The sequence below is a fragment of the Cyprinus carpio genome, chromosome A17 (genome assembly GCF_018340385.1).
Source record: "Cyprinus carpio isolate SPL01 chromosome A17, ASM1834038v1, whole genome shotgun sequence".
NCBI lineage: Eukaryota > Metazoa > Chordata > Actinopteri > Cypriniformes > Cyprinidae > Cyprinus > Cyprinus carpio.
Genome location: NC_056588.1, coordinates 23,099,916 through 23,120,172, shown reverse-complemented (window position 1 = coordinate 23,120,172; position 20,257 = coordinate 23,099,916). Strand labels below are relative to the sequence as shown.

The 20,257-nt window shown below is 40.3% G+C and overlaps 1 pseudogene; it reads right to left on the bottom strand.

The window, feature by feature from the left end:
• LOC109078110 overlaps positions 1 to 19,795 on the bottom strand; it is a 64,127-nt pseudogene extending 44,332 nt beyond the window's left edge.
• Positions 19,796 to 20,257: the final 462 nt, after the last annotated feature.

Below are 20,257 nucleotides of genomic sequence, written 5' to 3'. Positions count from 1 at the left end.
TACCGGGAGGTTTTGGATCCCCGTCAGCATCCCCAGGAGCGTGTATCCCAGTCACCCGACGAAACTATGTGGTTCTAGTAGTTTGTCTGGGAAAGTTTGCAGGTGTCTGGGGAGAGCTGATAGAGCGAAACACTAACCTAAGGTGTGCAGAAGTACAAATAAAGGGGTCTATATGAAGACAGGCCAAAGAGGAGGAACTGTTCACGTTCAAGATAAACGGCTAGCGGCACTCTCATAGGTGTGGGGACAAGTAGTCTGCTATAACTTACCAAAAAAAAATAAATACTGACACGTGTGCCGGCTCCTGGGCGTGGTCTGCCATTAACCAAACTGCTGCCAAACTGGGTAGACGGGAACCACTGGTTGAGATCGTAGGGTGGTTTGTGGCTGCAGAGGTCCGTCTCAGGACTAAAGTGTTAGTGCCCCCTGGGTGCTTGTTGAGAGCTCAACTGGCGGGTCTCCACCCTGAGGTTGATAAGTCACGGTCTGTAATTGACAACGGTTGCATGTGGGGGCTCCCCCCCCAGGTGCTGTTGGCCATGTCACTCGCATGGTCCTCTCTCGTTTCTTTCTGAAACCTGTAAATAACCTCTGTGCAGCGGCGGATGCTGGTCGGGGTAGATAATGAAAGACACATGTCCAGGAAACATTGGACTGATTCAAGCCTCATTTCCTAGGGGTCAGGAGAAAGCAAACCATCTGAATAATGAAAGTTTGTCTGCCAAGATAACTTGATCCAACACAGACCACGGATCTCCAAACCGGGTGAATCCAGACACGCCGAAACGGTTGTAACTTCATCATAAACACAGACACTCTAAGACTGTCTGCAATGTTCTCTTTTATGCCGTGACACAAGTGTTTTACCGGGTTTTATGGATGGAAAATGACACAAAGAATCCCTGATCCAACAAGAACAATGTGTGTTAATGTTGGTATTTAAGGAGGTAAGAAAATAGTGTGATGGCAGCATCCATTAAATGGAGCTGCCTAAGCCAGAAGACTGTTTTCAGCTCAACTGCTGCTACTTTTTTTTAGATGACCGTTACAATAAATCAACCCACCAGAAGCAAGATAAACCAATTACAGATTTACAGCATGCTTAACCAGGTTTCTACAACTGGAGTGAGTTGCCCCACTCGAGATAAGTAAGGGTGTGAAACAAGTGCTGTAGAGCTGTGTTGAAATCCTGCATCCCTTTTAATAGCGAGCATGAGTAAATCATGAAAGTCCATCCACTACACACACATCCATACATTTCGGACATATGTTACAATAGCCCACAGCAAAGGTATTTTAGAGGCAATGACGCAAACCTATGGCAATGACATTCTGTCCCCGCCTGGTGTTGAGCTCATGAAAGGAAATGGAAGTCACTCTTTTCTTCTCACTTTTTTCCACTCACTCAGACATGAACACTTGAGACGTTTTCTGTATTTGAGAGCTATTTGTCTCCAGCCATACTTCAGAGAGCATGTCATTACGTTTGCAGAGTGTTCTTCAACAGACATTAAACTTGACAGAAATGTGACATTGTCATTTTCGTGAAGAAAATGTAAGTGATGCTTCAACCCAAAATCCAAAACTTGGTAGGAGTGTTGACTGGGCTTCCCAGAATGTCCCAAGTTGCATATTTCTATATGATTTGCTTGGGTGTTCTAAAGGTTGCAGAGTCATTTGCAAATTTAAAAGAATAAAAAAGTGATTTTCTGTGAACTGTCCTAGCAAATAGCCAGCTTTCTGTTGCACGCAACTCTATGGAGCAACCTGCAACATGACGGTGAAATTTGCTGGGAGTAAAATTTGTCACCTCTCACACTAGATTTCTCTTGATAATTACTAGATTTTCGCCCAAGGAATTGCAATAGCAAGTATCGAGTTTTGACATGCACCTTAAGTGGTGTGCTTGTTGACTTGGGTGTAAGTCTTTGTGGTTTCGTCCCAATCATTTTAGGTAAAAAATGTGTTCATTCATTGTCAAGCAATCAACGCACGTCTGCAAAAAAAATACATGACTGAACTCTATTTGCCAGTAGCTGAAATTGTTTTGAGTGTAATTTTAAATTTGTTCCGCAGATCTTCTTACAGCTTGGTGGGGCCAGATACTTCACTTGAGTGTTTAATCCGTGTCATGTCAGTGCAAATTATCTTGACATTATATACAGTAAGTTCAAGTTTTTTTCCTCTCTGGGGTAGTGGTTACCTCAGGACGAGAGGCCCACCCTCAGACAAACAGAGAACATAGCGAGTAAAGAGCGTTTGGTCAATGCCGGCATTCATTACGCAGTGTTGGGGAATGGACTTGTACCATCTGTTGTCTCCTCTCCATGCAGCGGCTTCCCCCTCCTTACTGGCTGGTAGGCAGCGTAGACAGAAACCTTTTGTAGCGGGTCTCCGGTGTCAGTCCGTCCAGAACAGTGGTAGGTGATGTCCCCCCTGTCCCCGGGACGGTTTTCTCTCTCAGCTTCTCCGAAAAGAGGGAGATTCCAGGTGACCCGCATAAAGGGCCGACGTTGCCTCAGGGGCAGCAGTCCAGGATGCTATACAAACTGTTCTCTGACATCCGAAGTAAACCAATTCGTAGGTGAACCAAGTTCTGAAATGATTGAAGAAAAAAGACACAAAAGACTTTGTTGAAATACTGATGTTGGGTCTAACCAGGGCTGTGTGTTAACCAGTGCTGTCCAAGTTTGTTAGATGACGGGCATGTTTTGATGATTTTTAAGGATTGTCTGAGACACCTAATTCAGCTAAGAGCTCTGATGAATAAAGCAGCATAAACAGCATGAATTCCATGCTGGTCCAGCTGGTTTTAATGCTGGGTTAGAGCTGGTATATTTTCTGGTCTATGCTGGGTGGACCAGCGTTCTTGTTCTCAAGCAAAAGCTGAGATTGTCTGTAGCTTGTTCACCAAGCACTTCTTGCTTCCCTAATTGGGACTAGCCACCACAAACTCTAACATCCCATGCTGGTCGCAGCATGGCAAACATACCTATTCTGGTGCCCACCACCCGGCTGGAATTTTCAAGTCAGGAGCAACAACTTACTATATCACCTAAAACATTTAACACCCATGTTTGGCCAGGTTTAGATAACTGATTAGTCCCAAATAAGTGACCAGATTTTTTAGGTTATTAATTACCGCTTGTAGATTTTGCAATAGCACATTTTGAGTTTTTGATTTGGAACTGGACTGGGAAAATGGACAACAAAGGCTTTGTACTTTTTTGGAGGTTGACAGGCCTGAGTTAAAGTATACTTTCACTGAAGAAAAAAGGCAGTGGTCTCTTCAAGTGTTTTCCCGGGGAGTGTTCCCCCCCCGACAGTAAGAAAACTATATAGTTTATTTAACAAAATAAATTCTGAGGAATTTGAGTGAACTCTTCAGTTTAAATGATCAATTTATCTAATTTCTTCCTCTCTTCGCCGCTATCTGTCTAAAACGTCCGGTAGCTTTGCGATTGCTTTGATTTACTGCTGTCAGTAATGCATACCCGGGAAAACATCTCTGCAAAAATAATCTCTCTCTCCCTGCTGCCACACATCTGTCATCGACATCTACTTTCCATTGAACACGAACCCGATCCATTAAACACAGACTGCTAAAACTGCAGATGTAAGCTCGCTTTTTTGATCTCTCACCATACCACCTACCTCTTCTTTGCTCTCTTCTTCTCGCAGTCCTATGTTGAGTGGCCCGCTAGCAGAAGAGAGGGAGAGGGACTTGAAATGATATGAACTTGTTCTGACGCTAGCATAGTGAACTAGAATAACTGCAGTTTAAAACTTCCCACGATATTACCTCTCCCCTCTCACCACCCAGACCTCAGGTTCTCCTGACTTAAGGATAGTCACCTGTCTCCCACATATTTAGCTCTGCGTCTCTAAACAACCAAAACGGGCCATTTTCCCATTCTAAAACAACAGCCCAAGTCAAAGTGCAATTACCAGGCTCTGCGTCATAGCTCAAACAGGGACTAGATAGCTCACAGACCTGGGAGGTTAGGGACTGCAATGACAGGATAACTGCTGAGGAAAATTATATCCCCAATTTCTTTCTGCAGAGTGTGTTCCAGTTTAATATGTGAGATGGTGTTTGCCTGTGCAAAAGTTGTGAGATTGCTGAGGTGTTGATTGGTTCGGAGTCATTTTTATTACCCCACCAGTGAAAAACATAATTACTTAGTAAAGCAGCAACACACACAATTCGTATTTGTAACACCAATGTTATGAACTGAAGTTTAATAGTTAATAGTTGAAGTGCGTTGTTCAAATCACTAAGCCAACAATGATGCATGCCTTAGAATACCAATAACTAATTCAGATGAATCAGGACAGAGAATTTAGGACTCTGTGCCAGGTTGATTGGATCTGAAGTTGTTTCTACGTCCAGCATAGAGGTCTGATTTTACTGACAGAGCACAGAAGAGAGCAGATTGGTATGTTATTGCCTTCTGCGGCTGCTTTTGATTGTTAACATAAAGACAAAGTGCCAATGCCAGGCACTGCAGTGCACCTCTACTCAGAAAACACATGCTAATTAATGGTTACTCATTTGTGGTTTTGCACTGATAAAAAATGTAGCCACTAAACAGAGACACAACAGTGCAATACCATGCATGAGTTTATTAATGCTGTCCTGATATTGTTATGTGTTGAGGCCAGATTAAAACCAGACATCTTTCGGACCTTCACATATGCTATTTTTCCCTCTTTTATCCTTGTTTTAGCAATCCATCCAACCAAAATGTTGATGTTAACTGGGAACAGGAGTTTTAGCACTAACGTGACTGTCACCCTGAATTATTTCACTTTGGAAAAGTTTGGAGTGCCTGGAAGCAAGACAAATTTTCTCCAATGCTACATGGTCCAGCTTAAACACATTCTCTCTTGACAGAAGGTCTGACCACCTCCATGCATATGAGGATTTTTGCCTATATTCGACAGGATGATGCCAGGCTACACAGGAGGCAGTGGAAGATCAGGGTCCAGGAAAAGAGCTGTGACTTGAACTTGCCCACTTGCCTGCAAGGTACTGCTGACTCTGACTGACCATCTCATGCATATTACAGACATATTCATCCTCATTCAAACCATACAGGCCGAAGTCCAGAACTGGACGTATATTGTAACATGTTTACATGTTTGCTTACATAACTACACATTTTCTTTGTGCAGTTTAAGTACATAACAGCAGGGCTAAATCGAACCAGCTAAAGCTTTGTAGCCTATGGTCATAGGTGCCAACTTTAGCTAAACAAACATATATCTTAACGTAATGAACAATTTAGCACCATTTTCCATTGATTCCTCTTTGAAGCTGGTTTACATATAGACTTCATATAGAGTTAATTTCTGGATCTTCTCATCAGTGTCCATTTCAGAAAAGCAACTCTGCCACTGAAAAGATTACACATCTAAGAAATCGATCTTTAAGAAGTTATGAACCAGTGGGGTGGCCACAAACTGAGAACACATTGGTGGTAATAAAAATCTTTGAACATCAACTGCCATACAAAGCTGACGAAAACATCTCAAACTATCTTGCATGACTTACACTTGGATAATATCAAATAGGCACACTGATTAAGATTTGCAAAATTTGCCTGGGTCTAACTTGAGTGCGAGCACTTGATGAGAAAATGAGGTCGGAACCCCTCTCTCTTCTCGCAGAATTCAGCTCATATTCAGTAAAACAGGGCAGAAGTCTTGGTTAAGAGATCTGGTGCTGACAAGATTCTCACAGCCCAAGCCCATTTTTCCACAAAAACTATCATGAGACAAAACTCATGCTGACTGCAACCACATTCAACAGATGTTAAGACACAAAGATGCTCTGAGACCCCTGGACAAAACTGGCAGATTTAGAAAAACTAGTTTACATTTTTGAATTAAGAAGACATGCAAGCCAACGGCATTGTAATGGCATTTTTAACAATTCAGTTTAATAGGCTGAAGAGGAGATGGAGTGTGAGCTGGTCGGTCCCTACAGCCCTTGTTTAAGGTCACTTCCTAATTGCCTTGACTGAGTTTTCTGGGGCTGAAACAAAGAAAGCTGTGTTTATGCTCCAGGATATGGAGTTTAACGCAGCTCAGTTCGGAAAACGCCTTGTCATCGGCCAAAAATTAAGTCACTGTTTCCTTTAACTCTTCATTGAAAGGCGGCTTGAGTCAGCATACATAACAAGCCTCTGAAATATGTGCTTTTGTATAAAGAGAGGGAGACAGTCATTAGCGGTCCCCGGTTTAGATGCTGTAATCAGTCATTTACAATATGACACTGCTTGAAATACATCCGAAGAAAGACGTGCAGTGAGTTTGGGGCATTTATTTTCAAGCTAAAACCTTGGATGAAATTTGTTTGGCAGTGGCTAATATTCAACAAGCCCACAAGTTAATGATAGTTTGACATGCTTTTTATCAAGAGAATATTGAGAGAGACATGTAATTCACAAAAAAGGAAGGGTTTTTTTTTACGTTAAATAAACTGGCTCTTAGTGGTTCGAGACCACTCGTATAAGCCAGACACAATAACTACGCAATCACTAAAATCCAGCACAGTATCAAAAAGTATGCAATCTATATATTGACATGATGTGGTTTTTAAATTAGTAACTTTAGAAAAGTAGAACAGAACTATACACTGTATGATTTAAGTTAAAACCCCAAAATTCGATTGCTAGACCCACGGTTAGACACTAGAAAGATGAAATCCTAATCCAAAACCAATATCTTTTTCGAGGATTTGTTTGTCCATTCGCTCTTCTTGCAATGCCGCAAGCATGAGTGAGGACATTTTACAAGCCTCAGCTAATTCATCTGCTGCCCACACACCAAATGTATAAACCCAGAGCATTGGGGAATCCACACAGTGAGATTAGTCATTAGATGACACATCTAAAAGGTCATCCATTTGGCTCCCAAATTTAGAGCTTACTTCACTCTGACAGACATCACCGAAAGTCTTTTAGGTACGTCTGTACTCTGTTAAGAGTGTGATATAGAAGTGTGCAAAGAAACAATTAGGGTAGCAGTCAGTAGTGCAGTTTCCCTTCAACACTTTATCATAAAGTTCAATATCTGCCAATATTTGGGAATGATCATATTTTAGAGAATTTGCCAGCATTTTTGACGGACAGCCCTTGTCAGTTGAAAATGCACTTTTTTAAAACAATTTTTGAGTGACTTTTGCTAAAATACTGTGTCAAGCAATATGTGTATTATATCCTATAGATCGGCATTGCTCATAGTAGCCAAAAAAAGCAGTGTAGGTCAACCACTGGTGCAGACTGCCATCACGGTGTCTTAATCCACCCAACCCCCATCAGTTTTGTATTTTCATTATATACAGTGTATGACTGCAGACAAATGAATGTTTTTTGTAGAAAGCACAATCTTCAAAAGTAATACAGAATTCTCTCTTACCTTCCAGAGTGGTGCCTGTTCCCATCAGTGGAGCTCCGAGGCCAGAGGTGTAACGGGCACTAACGAACAGCTCATACTCGGTGTCCGGCGACAAATTCTTCAGCAAAGCTGTTGTTGTGTCTCCTTTAACAAACATTTCTTTCCTTTCCCCCCACCATCAGGTTTGTAGGCCCACATGATATTGAGCACATTGCCTGGAGCTGCCCGCCAGGAGACCCCTCATGCTGGATACGGTCTCATTGAAGACCCTCAGGTCACGTGGAGAGCCCCGAAACTTAGAAAGAATAATAAATATGGTATTATGCTGACCTTCTTTTGAATTTCAAGAAAACAGAATCAAAAGTAAAAACAACAAAACTTCCGACAGTGCTGACCTTCCTTTGGTGGTGCCCTCAGTGTCCATGGAGAGACCCATTCCCGCTTGCATACTCAGGGTCACACTGTGACACGGTAGGTGGTGACGGGTAGCAGTTCATGGAGCACAGTGGTGACCTGACTCCCATCAGTCTCTGCTTCCAGTTTATCTCCTCCACCCACTGGCTCCATACAAATCAGTCCTGACCATCAGCACTGCTCCTGGAGCGGCTCTCCACGACACGCGGGAAGCTGTCTACAGTCTCTTCACTCACCACGAGGTGTACGGACAGAGCCTAATTCATGAAGACGAGAGCAGTGCGTGTTGTATCAGCCACATGCAAAAAAGCTGTAGAGTCAGTGATAAACACTTTGACTATGATTAAATACCTTCTAAGTCGTCTCCTCGCCTGTCCAAAGGAAAACTGTCTCCCTTTATTCATACTGGGCGATGACATTAACCTCGTAAGTGGTCAGGGGCGTGAGATTGGGCAAAATCGTAGAGGAGGTGTCATGAGGAACCACCAAAGAGATGTAGTCTCCGTTTATGTCAGCCGCTGGCCTGAAGCGCACCAGAAAAGACAGGATATCCTCTCCATCAGAAATCCACGAGGTCCTGAAGCTTCTGGAGGTGACTTCAGAGAAGCTTAGCGACTTTGGTGGAACCAAACCTGTATGACAGAACACATCACTATAATCACATTTACACTGTATATTTTCATGAACGTTTATCATCTGGCTCTCAATGCTTTACGCTTGGTCTTGCTTGCAGATTTGCTCCAAGAGAACCTACATTCTAAATACAGACGAGTTAACAATAATAAAATTGAAATATGTGGTGTATACCAACAATTTAGTATTGATTAGGATGATGTTGAGATGTTGATTATTTATTGTTTATTATATAGAATCTGTCCTCTCAACAGATGTTTTTCCAGAGCCTGTGTGTGTTGTGATCTTTTGTTGATCCTGGAACCAACATTCCCATCAAATAAAACATAGTCTGAACCCTATCCTTAACTAACTACCCGAGAGTAAACTGCGCTTATCTGAGGGAATAAGATTTAAGTTCTTAACCCTGGCCCTAACCTTAACACTTTCTTCATTCGTAAAATGTTATTGGTGGATAAGAATGTTATTCCAGGTCCATCCAGGCTGTTCATCCAGGACGATGTCCTACTTGGAAAGCACGGTAAGATATCCATAAATCTCACTCACATAAACAAGAACAAAAATGACAGAAAAACCAATAAACGGATATAATCGTAGGTGCCACTACTTCTTTTCTTGATGTTATGGAGCTCCTGCTCAATTCTTAGACAGATGGATGTGGTTAGTTCCTTGGATATCCGCTGAAAAAGAGTCAAAGTCTTCAACCTCAAACACATGGTTATCAGAGGGAGTGTTGGCAATCGCCTCCAGCGCGGAGCGCACGGCCCGTCCTTGACTCCCACAGCGAAAATCTCCCACGTTCTGCTCCCTTAGTTTTTGGGCAGGGTTTTTGAAAGAGATCTGAGGACTTGCCGTCTGTGATGAGCACCATGACTCGGGGCACGTTATCACGAGCGCCACGGGCTGGAATGAAGATCTTTCCCTTACGTAGGTCACTGGCCTTGCCAGTGTTGGTGGAGCCTCCGCGGGAGGGGAAGGTGCGGACTGCATTGAGCACAGCTGCATTGTCATGGTGCTTGTTCAGGGAAAACTCAGTTTGAGGATCCCGGCTGTACTGAACCAAGCTGATCTGCACTTTGTCGCGTCCGATGTCAAAAGAATTGACGAGCACTTCAAGGAAGGATCTAACTTTAGCAAAGTTAGCCAGTCCTATACTGTACGAGCCATCGACCAGGAGGACAATATCAGCTTGGACCTCGACTTCTCAAGGGAGCACTCTTAGGGAACAAAACACAGACTTCACAACCTGTCTGTTTGGAAATTTTAAACATGATTATTAAAAAAATGCCAGTACCAGTACATAGATAAACTATGGATTGGGTAACACACTACACAACTTTTGCCATTATTCTTACAACAGTTTACAGTCTGGGTGACTCAACACTAATTCAGAAAAGTCATGTAGTATATTCCAACCTATAATAGGACGGCTAAAGTTTCAGGCTGGCAACTCAAAGGTCGTTGATTCAGTTCCCCATAAGAAGGTGATCCCTGAAACAGTGGCATCCTTGATCAAAACAATTCAAGGAATATTTTGTAGTGCCCAGATCTCTTTCATACCTCTCTGCACTCAAACTTAATGCACCGTGATTGAATACTTTGGACCTTTTTACACCTGATATTAAGATGTGTGTAAATACACTAAATACAGGTGTGAATGGGGTGTAAAATGTTTTGAGCTTGTCCACTTTTGACCACTTCCAGAGGTACACTAGTAGAAAACACATTCGACACTTATAGTGGACACTCATGTGGTCGAATACCATCAAACAGCCACAAAAGACCATCTCCTCTGCCTACTGACCTAAATCTACAACACTGCAGGACGTGTTAGCCAGACAAGATTTAAACTTTGCCATCTGAAATCATACGTTTGGTTTTAAGGGCAACAAAAATGTCAATGCTGTCATACCAGAAGTGATTTTAAGCTGCTGCTCTCCATATTGTTTCTTTTTTGCCTCCTTTTGTTGTTCTTATGTAAATTGCGAAGCTTATTTTCACAATATTAATCGAAAGATCAGAAAAAGACCATATATACACTCGCCCATAATCCTCCCCTCAAAATCAGGACAGGAATGGTCGAAAGTGGAAAACATGTTGGGATTATAACACCAGTGTAATGTCTCCCTTGTCTACTTGTGATCCGATTGACCAAAACGCATTTTAATACCAGGTATATATACTGTAAACAGGGCTCAGACGCATGTCGAAATGAGTTGTTAGCATCTTACCTGTAGACCACTTCACAGGCCTGTGTTTCCCTCGCTGACAACTGTGGCTTACTAGGGGTCAGACCTTTGAGGGCAAACAGACTGATCTCATACTCTGTCTCAGGAGACAGGTCTCTGACGTTGGCCACAGTGAATGTGGGCCCCATGTAGAGCTCCTGCTTCTTAGCGGCAGCAATCATGGGGAAGACCTGCAGCTTATAGCCTGAGATGTCACCAGGAGACGAACCCCACGTAATTCTCATGGATTTGGAGGAGATGTCAGTTACTCTGAGTTCCGTAGCTGGTTCAACAACTGGGGTAGAAAAGGACATAAAAGATATTTATGATTTATAGATCTCTCCATTAACTGTTCAACTCTCTGTGAGTTTAGTGGGATTATGTGTGCACGGGCAGTACCTTCCTCTCCGCTTGCGAGGAAATTGAGCTGCTCCTCCACACCGGAGCACACCCTGAGTGATGAGCTCCCTCTGCACCTGATTGATCATGTCGAAGTTGGGGACATTATAGATATGCTTGCTGTGGGGAGCGGAGGCCATCTCCTTCAGCTCATCCTCATCTGCTCCTTTGATACCTGAAGACATAAACTGTGGCTTGAAACAGTGTTCCATAAAGTTTTGGATTACGAAGATCAGAAACATGTTCAACAGATGTGTAGACACATACCCAGGACAAAGATCTCTACTCCAATGTTTCTCAGCCGTTCAGCATACTCCCCAACTGAGTCTTGTGATTTTCCATCAGTTATGATCATGGCTACTTTTGGGTACCCTTTCCTGGCTCCAGCCCCCACTGAGGTGTTTTTCACCAGATAGTCCATTGCATCACCTGGTAGAGCATGTAAGAATCCAAGATACAAATTCATTCATGTTGAAGGAAGAAGCGATTATTTTGGAAGTGTTGGTGTTGTTATTCAGTTGTGTAGAACTCCTTTTATGTTTAAGGTAATTAACTATTTTTGAGCAGTTTTGCAGTTTGAACATGTTACTGCATGATAGATTGATAAGAATGTTGTTCACACTCCAAACCAAACCCGATCCATGCAACTTTCACAATGCCCAAACCCTGATTGGATGAGTGATGTTGAGTAAGGTTTTTCCAGGACCAACAAGGATGTCAATACAGAAACAAGTCCAAATTACAGTATGGTAAATCTTAAATCTTTTACACACCTGTCATGGTATTACCACCCTTGTAGGGCAGATTTTTAATGGCTCGCAGGACATCAGGCCGCCTGTAATACTGGTTCAGGTTGAACTCTGTCCTGGGTATCTGAGCTGTACTGCACCACAGCGACTCGGTCTTATCCTCTCCGATGTCAAAGGCTCCTGCCATGGCCCAAATTAAACTCCGGATGAATTTAAAGTTTTCTCTTCCCACGCTCCAAGAGCCATCCACCAGGAAAACCAGATCCGCTATAGCACTCACTGAACACTCTGCATGACAAGGAAATCAAGAGGCATTATAGAAAGTCATATAATAGTATGAAAACGTATGATCTATGACAGTCTTTGTCATTTTACTTCTTTGTTTTGACACATTAATGGACATTTAAAAAAAAAAAGTCCAAAAGCAATGGAAACCTTCAATAAACTTATTTCTGTTTCTTTGGATGACTCCAAAACTTTACTGTGAAATGTATATCTTGAGAACTGGTTTTCTGGAATTTCAATTGGATTTGTTTTGGCAGCGGTACTCACGATTGGGACTCATAAGAAGTGGTTAAATACAGACTAGAAAAGGCCTCTGAGCCCCCTCTCTGTATTATACCAGCCACTTCTAACAGTACAAAACAGTGGTTGTGTAGCCACAGGTGTGCCAGGGTGTGCCAGTGCCACCCACAGTGGCAGCTGGCACACCTAAAAATAGATGCAGAATAATTATTTATACTCTTAATAAAAAATGTTCTTTTCTAAACTTGGTCTATTGTTGTTTACTTACAATAGATGTTATTTTATAATGTAATTTAAATTTTAAAATGATTTTCTTGAAATAAAAATTGTAAAAATCTGCAGACATTCGGACTTGCCAACCAATCCGCAAACAGCCGCTGACTGTGACGTGTGACCCCAGCATCGAGATGTTTTCCACACATTCTAAACAGTAGAGAATCTTTGACTAAATCTTGCCAGCTAGCAAAATGTTGCAGAGCTCTTTGCTTAAATTCTTTAGTAAAAAATTTTGGCTTGATGGACAGCCGGACACAAGGCTGAGGATGAGGCCTGGAATCAACAGCTAGGTTGCCAACCGTTCTGTATAATATGGAGTCGTACCGTATTATGCATTAAAGAAGCGCTCTGAATGAAAGCTATATGGAACACAGTCTGTCCTGTATTTGCAGGCACAAGCTGCATGACCACCAGACCATACGAATAACAAATTCTCAATTGATAAGTGATCGTTCTCTTTGCGCAAATCATTGTTTCATTTTGCAAACATAGCCTTCGTCTCGAAGAAGGCTTTAAGACCAAGCGGAATCCTCTGCCGGCTGGTCGCTCCCGCTTCACAGCGAGCAGGACTCACGCTGGCATCCGCATTTTCATTTCGGCAAATCAGTTTGGCCGAATGCAAGCAACTTGATTATTGATCATGAGCACAACATCCAGCTAGGCAAGAAAACATGCAATCTACCTGAGGGGAAGAAGTCTTTCACTATTATAAGTTAATATTAAATAGAGAAAAAAATACACATTTAAAAAAAAAATTACATTCTTGTATTCTTAAAATTAGACCTCATTATTGAAGCACAATGACAAGCACCAAAAGCAGCCCAGGCTCTATATGTTCTCTTTAGATTATAATTTATTTTATATAGTTTTATGGTTATATCACTATCAAACAACCATTTTAAGAATAATTACATGCACAACCAAAGGTAGGCTACATTATAATTAATATATTTTTATCGATACATATCTTATTTAGTTTTATGGTTATGTGGGGGTTTTTGCACATTAATCTGACAATAAATGTGGCACACCCCAGTTTTTCTGATGCACACCTGGAGTCTCTTTTCTGGCTACGCTATTGGTACAAAGTAAAATGTTTTATTGAGCCCTGATTCTGTTTTAATGCTTTTAATTAAAGGCCGTTTTTTACATTGCCAACCACATAATTGAGCAATATTTCTTTTTTGCAAGCAATAAAAAGTCTGCACTGGTCAGGCAAAGAATGTTTAAAAGGAAAAATTTGATCTAATACATTGCATATAAAATTTCATTTCACAGGTGACAAGAAGCAAGAAAAATCTCAAATCTGGAATGAAGAAAGAAATGGTTTGGGTTTGAATATACTCACTGATAGTCTCTGACGGTGTCTTCCTTGTTCCACTTGTGTTGCTGGATTGAACTGTAATAGGAGAATAAATTAGGTCTACAGTATGTCTTGGAAGCTCACAGTTGCTTTTGACAAATGGATTTATCAAAACTGATAATCAACAACACCTCATTTATTGTAATTTTGTTCAGAAGATCACAAACTAAACTGGATTTTGTTGCATTTTCTGAAGAAAATATGAAGGGTGCTTTATAAAACTTCAAAACAATCACAATTGAAGTGTGTTGTGAGTGGTTGAAAGGACATTGCTATGAATGGTTTTTTAGTGCATTGCTATGTGTGATTGTGATTGTTATTTGCCTGTAGCAATATCAAAACACTCCTCAACAAGACTCAATGACTAATGAATCTTGTATTATGAGCATGTTTATAATTTATGTGTTCATTGTACGAAAAAAGCCTCTTATAAGTATTTAATCTGTAAACAAGTCATGTGGTGAAAAAAAAAAATTAATTGTGTGTGTGTGTGTGTGTGTGTGTGTGTGTTCACCAGGTTATAAGTGAGACTAACAAGTCATGTGGTGAAAAAAATATATGATTAATAGACTATTGTGAAAATAAAATATTATATAAATTATAATAAAGATGTGTACTCTCACGTGTATTTAAGATGTAAGGAACTCATGTTATTAGTTTTTACTTGATAGCTAAACCAATTGATCTTTTTAAGACATTAAATGTAAACATTTCTTGCAAGTGGCATTCAAAAGCAAAACTACATTTCTAAAAGTTTGTACCTCGTCTTTATCACATAAGTCACATGACTTTAAATATCACTCATGTCCAAGTTTCATGCCAAAATTGAATACATGAACAAATCCCTTACCATACATACGTGCAATGCTAATATTGCTTGTTTTAAAATACAAAACTAATAAAAAAAGACACTGAGGATGTCTGGTGTGCACTTACTTGTTATTTGTCCAAGGATAGGGATACTTTCTTCCACACCATCATATGAATTGATTGACACTGAATAGTCTACATCTGGAGTTAAATCTGTGATTGATGTGTCTGTGGCCGAGGCAGGAAGACTCAAATCTTTCAAATCATCTGGAACAGGTAATGACATATCGAGTCAGAAGATAAGTCCCTCAAAGCTGATCAAAAACATGCAGCTGGTGACCTCCCGCACCTGTATCTGATATGACTTGTATTCTGTAGCCCTGTATCCGAGACGAAGGGCCTCCTCCATGACATATGCACTGTGTTTTTCATTCAGGATTTTAAATTTCAAGTCTGAAGGAGGCTCCACTGCAAACAAAGGGTTAATAGAGTCAAGATCATGAGAAACTTTAATATCTGAATTAATAATAAATTGTGAAGAAACATTGGATGATTTTTAACAGTCCCAACGACAAACACTTCAGGACAAGTTTAGTTGTTTATTGTTGGGCGAGACAAACAGAACCAACAGTAAAGGTGACAAAACACGACATAAGAGAGTGACGACGGAAGCCATTTCGGTTTCAAATGGCCTTTTCTTGAGTTGCAAAACCTGGAATCTCACAGTCTGCAGCTCAAGCACAGAAGAAACTATCAAGAACTATCACAAACAAAATGTCGTCGACAAACCATCCAAATACATGCTGAATGCGTTCAATACGAGGCATGCCTGTCACTGGAAACAGAACTCTGGTGACAAAAATGAATCATATCAAGACAATGTTTCCATTCCCAAAATATTGATTATACAATGGAATCAAGTTTTCGAGATGTCAAAGACGTCCAGATGGCTCTGTCCGGAGTAGAGAAAAATACATATATGTTATATATATGCTTTGTATATATACATATATTCCAACAAGGCTTGAGTACTAACGAGTTTTTACAAAAAAGCACGTATCCATTGCAAATCTCAAAAAAAGAATACACAACTTGTCGTGACAGACTTTTGTGTAGTTCCTTTTCAAACAGAAGATGTATGTGACAAGAAAACACTCTTATTAAGAGAGGTATGAAGGAAAATGTACACCACAAACAAATTAATAAATACAAAATCACGCATGTATATGAGGAGGAAATCGATCCGCATTCGTCTGGTTGTCAAAGTGTCATGCACATGTACATGGGTGAACAACTTATTACACTGTTTCCATGTACAACACAAAGGACAACACAACAAATGTATTTCAAAATGATATTCTGTCATAGACATTATTGACATGCAATCTACATCAAAACCGTCGTGGATCACATCTCAGCAGGCGGTGATGTCCACTCACGTACTCAGCATCCATGTTACATCTGCATGCATGAATGCTGATGACTGATGTAATCTCTGCTGTCAGAATAATGTCTTGAATGCAAAGAATGCATAGGAAAAACAGGCAATGTCTAATAACGATGCTATTAAACATGTGTAATATTACAGAAATGAATTAGTATATTTAACCAGCAGAGTGCAGCAGCATGCAATATTACACTCTTAAATATAAGGGTTCCTAAATGGCCATAGAAGAACCATATTTGGTTCCCCAAAGAACCTTGCAGTGAACAGTTCTCAAAGGAACCAATTTTTTGTACTTTGAATAACATTTGATTTAAAGAACCTTTTTCCACAATAAAGAACCTTTTGTGCAATTAAAAAAAGTTCCAATGATGTTAAAGGTTCTTCTTAGAATCATCAATGCCAATAAAGAACCTTTATTTTTAAGAGTTTACAATAGTGTTTCGCAAACTATTAAAAGTAAAGGTCACTTGAAACGTTGGCGTTCTTTGGAGATTTAAAAAGTTTTTGATGTTACAGTACATTACAGGTTCTTCAGATCAGTATTTTGTGTGTTTTGAGCATCAGAATATGATTTTTATCAAGAAATCGGAACCTTTATTTTTAAGAATGAATGTAGATTTTTGTAAACTAGAATATTTATTACTACTCTTCATCAACAAGGCGATGAAGATCCACAGTGTCTGCTATAGATTTATAATCATCTATCAGAGCAGATCTTCCCTGTAGAAATCTTGATCATCTTTCTCCATGCACTACTGTTCTTAATTCGACTTGAAGGGCCAGCTGAATAGCGAGGACGTGGCAAAATGTCACATGCGCAAAGAAAAAGGAAAGTTTTGGGTGGAAAGAAGTGTGCGTGGATGGAGGCCAGAGCAAGTAGAATATCATTCAAAAATAAACGGTGGAGGAAACACACCAGGAAAACGACAAACAACACGACCTGCTGGAGAAAGAATGCTCACCAACCTGACGCGTCAAACTCAAACGGTCTGAGCCGATTCCCTCATGTGTCCGAAAACAGGCCGAACCCATGAGTCTTGACGATTCACAGATGAGGCGTCTTGTGTCACGGCACCAGCGCGCGCAAACCATGTGTGAAACGCTACCTAACACTGAGCTCTAATACGAGCTCAGCAACTGTTATTTTAATGGAACGTGACAGCTTTGTTGACTCTGTTGACAGTTTAATAACGAAAGTGACACAAACGTCGGCTCGTGTTGAGTTTCTGGTAACTTCAGGATGAGGAGGCCCATCAGGAGAGCACTTCTCTCATCCCCCGGAGAGAAAGTCTGCCCCATGTCAATAACCTCCAGCCAGTCGGGCATTCTCTCTGGCTAGCACCGTTGCCAGGCAGCTCGGAAAAGAGGTTGGAGTCTCCCGGAGAAGCCGAACAGATGCCAAAGTAATTCCACAACATGTGCTGACATTAAACATTACTGCATATTAACTTTCCGTATGGATTGCAACTCAGCGTTTTCGTGAGCGGCTGCAGGAAACCTAAAAAGGCTCTTTGTCTTTGTGCTGTCTGAGGACTAATTCAGCCCTCTCGTGTTACATCTTTCCATTCTGTTACAGCATGCACAAAAAAAGAATGTTTCCATTTGGTTTTCCAGTTGAATCAAGCTCCATCCTCACGTTCTCTCATCACATCCCTTTCGCTCGAGACAGCTGTCGGTGGGCTAAACTGATGCTGTGTGGTGACTTTAATTACAGATCCGTCTTAAACTAAGACAACTTTATATCATGTGGTACAAAACACTTATCCATTTTACTTCTGGAACCCATTTAGTTAAGCATAAAATACATTTAGGCCTATTAAAAGTATTTTTATATTTTAAGCATATTTTATGTGTGTATCCAGCTCAGGGTTGCCAAGGGTGTTTTGATAATACATCTTGAATGAGAATATCAGAGATGTAATTTCATGTATGAAGAATTGTATACAAGAATTATATGCATTTAAGTGTTTTAATCTGTCAGCTATGATTGGATGCAGGGGAAATTAGGCTAGATTTCATTCCCTCTATGTGGGTTTTGAGTCTGTTTTCGAGCTGAAAAATATTCTGCAATCTGACAACCCTGATCTAGCGACACACAAAAAAGTTTAAAACTGAGTGATTCTGTAGCATGTCTTTGACTCTTGATAACTGCACAACTGAGTTTAACTTGAGAGACTTAAGTCCATGCAAGAACACTTATGAGCAGTTAAAAATCCTGTAGTAACTTACTGCAAAAGTTTGCAGTTTAACCTTTTTTTCTTTGTAACAAAGTTTTCATTTCGGCTCCTGTAATTTACCAGCACTAATGGTACTTCATTGGGCAATAACTGACTCATAGAGGAGGTGATGACCATCCCAGACAGCTTTGTTTCATATCTGCAGAACTGCTGAGGCATGCCTCGCAACAAATGGCAGATTGCGTGACTATTTTTCATGCTAAAATGTTTTAAGTATAAATAGATTTTTCTTTTGTAATTCTCTGAGTGTGCAGAAGCACACGCCTCTATGTAGACTGGAATCACAGACAACGTGAAGAGTAACACTTTTAAACAAACAGAGCACATCATTTTCATTTAATAGCTTATTAGAACTATTTCAAGCTTCCCATTAATATATAAACTACAGAAGTCAATTATATTGGCCTAAGTTGATTTAGTCAAGTAAATACAGTTTAATATTAGATATTCAAAAAGTAAATGATGTATTCTTGGTCTCCAATTAATGAACAACATTTAAAAGAAAAAAAAAACTATACAATTTAAAGTTTTAAAAATTGAAGAAAGACAGGCATGCAGAATGGACTATACCTTGAGCCTCTACTGAATTCAGTAATATAGCAAAGAGTGCAGCGGCAGCCAAAGACAGCCTGATCTTCATGTTTACACAGACACAGTCAGCAGCTCATTAATAAATCTACAAAAAGAAAAGAAAGAAAAAAAATCATTATTTCTGCAGTAGGCCGTTATAGTGCATAGTACGTTATTTTAATTATTATTACACCACCATGCATTCAAAGTGTGCCTGGTATTTTTTTTATTTTGTACTAAATAAGCGTAAATCATTTTTAACAACTGAGCATGTAAATGGCACTTAGATACTTAGACACAGAATTAACATCTAGAATACTTCTGAGACACGGTGATGCGCGTGACGGCTCACGAGAGCCTCCTCGTGCACTGAAAATGCTAACCATTCCTCTATAGACCAACCTAATAATCATTTCAGTATGATTTCTGCTAGACATAAACATAACGTTTTAAAACCTGTGTATTTATCAAAACTTTAAAAAGAAAAAACGTGGCAGGGATAAGCACACGCACGCATTAGTGAATTTAAAAAACTGTGATTAAATCCTCTTAACGTCACATACATCACCTCAAACTCACTAGAACATTTCAGACATTAAACTTCCCGAGTAATAGCTATTCATTTAAACGTTCATTTAATTCCTGGACACGTTAATAAAAACAAAATCCACACAAATCTAATCATTTTTTGAGATGTCTGAATGAAGTGCAGAAATCATATCCAGACCTGTGTTAGTCCGGTCAGTGTCACGCACGTGGGAAGTCCAGGCTGCTGTGAGAGCCTCTCTCGCTCCTCCAGCAGTGAATGGGAGCGAGCTGAGCTCAACCTGACACTAAATAGGGGGATGTTCCCAACATCACTCCCTTACGAAATTCCTCAAGAATGGAGCCCCCGCTTTTAAGTTTTAATACTCTTCTAAATGAGATCAATTATGCCTCAGGATGTGCTTAGAAAAGAAGGGCAAAACTACTAACTCGAAAAAAGGATTGGAATGAATGAAATATACTTATTTTGTGAAATGTAGGCTAAGTTCCATAGCGTAATGGAATTAAATCACACGTAGATATACTTGGGGGGAAAACAGTCGATATAGTTTTTATTGTGTTGGGTTAGACAGTCGTGTGTGTCGATATTAGGCTGTAATGAGATTAGCGTTAGCTTTGAGCTTACAGACAGACAGACGACCAAATCACACACTACA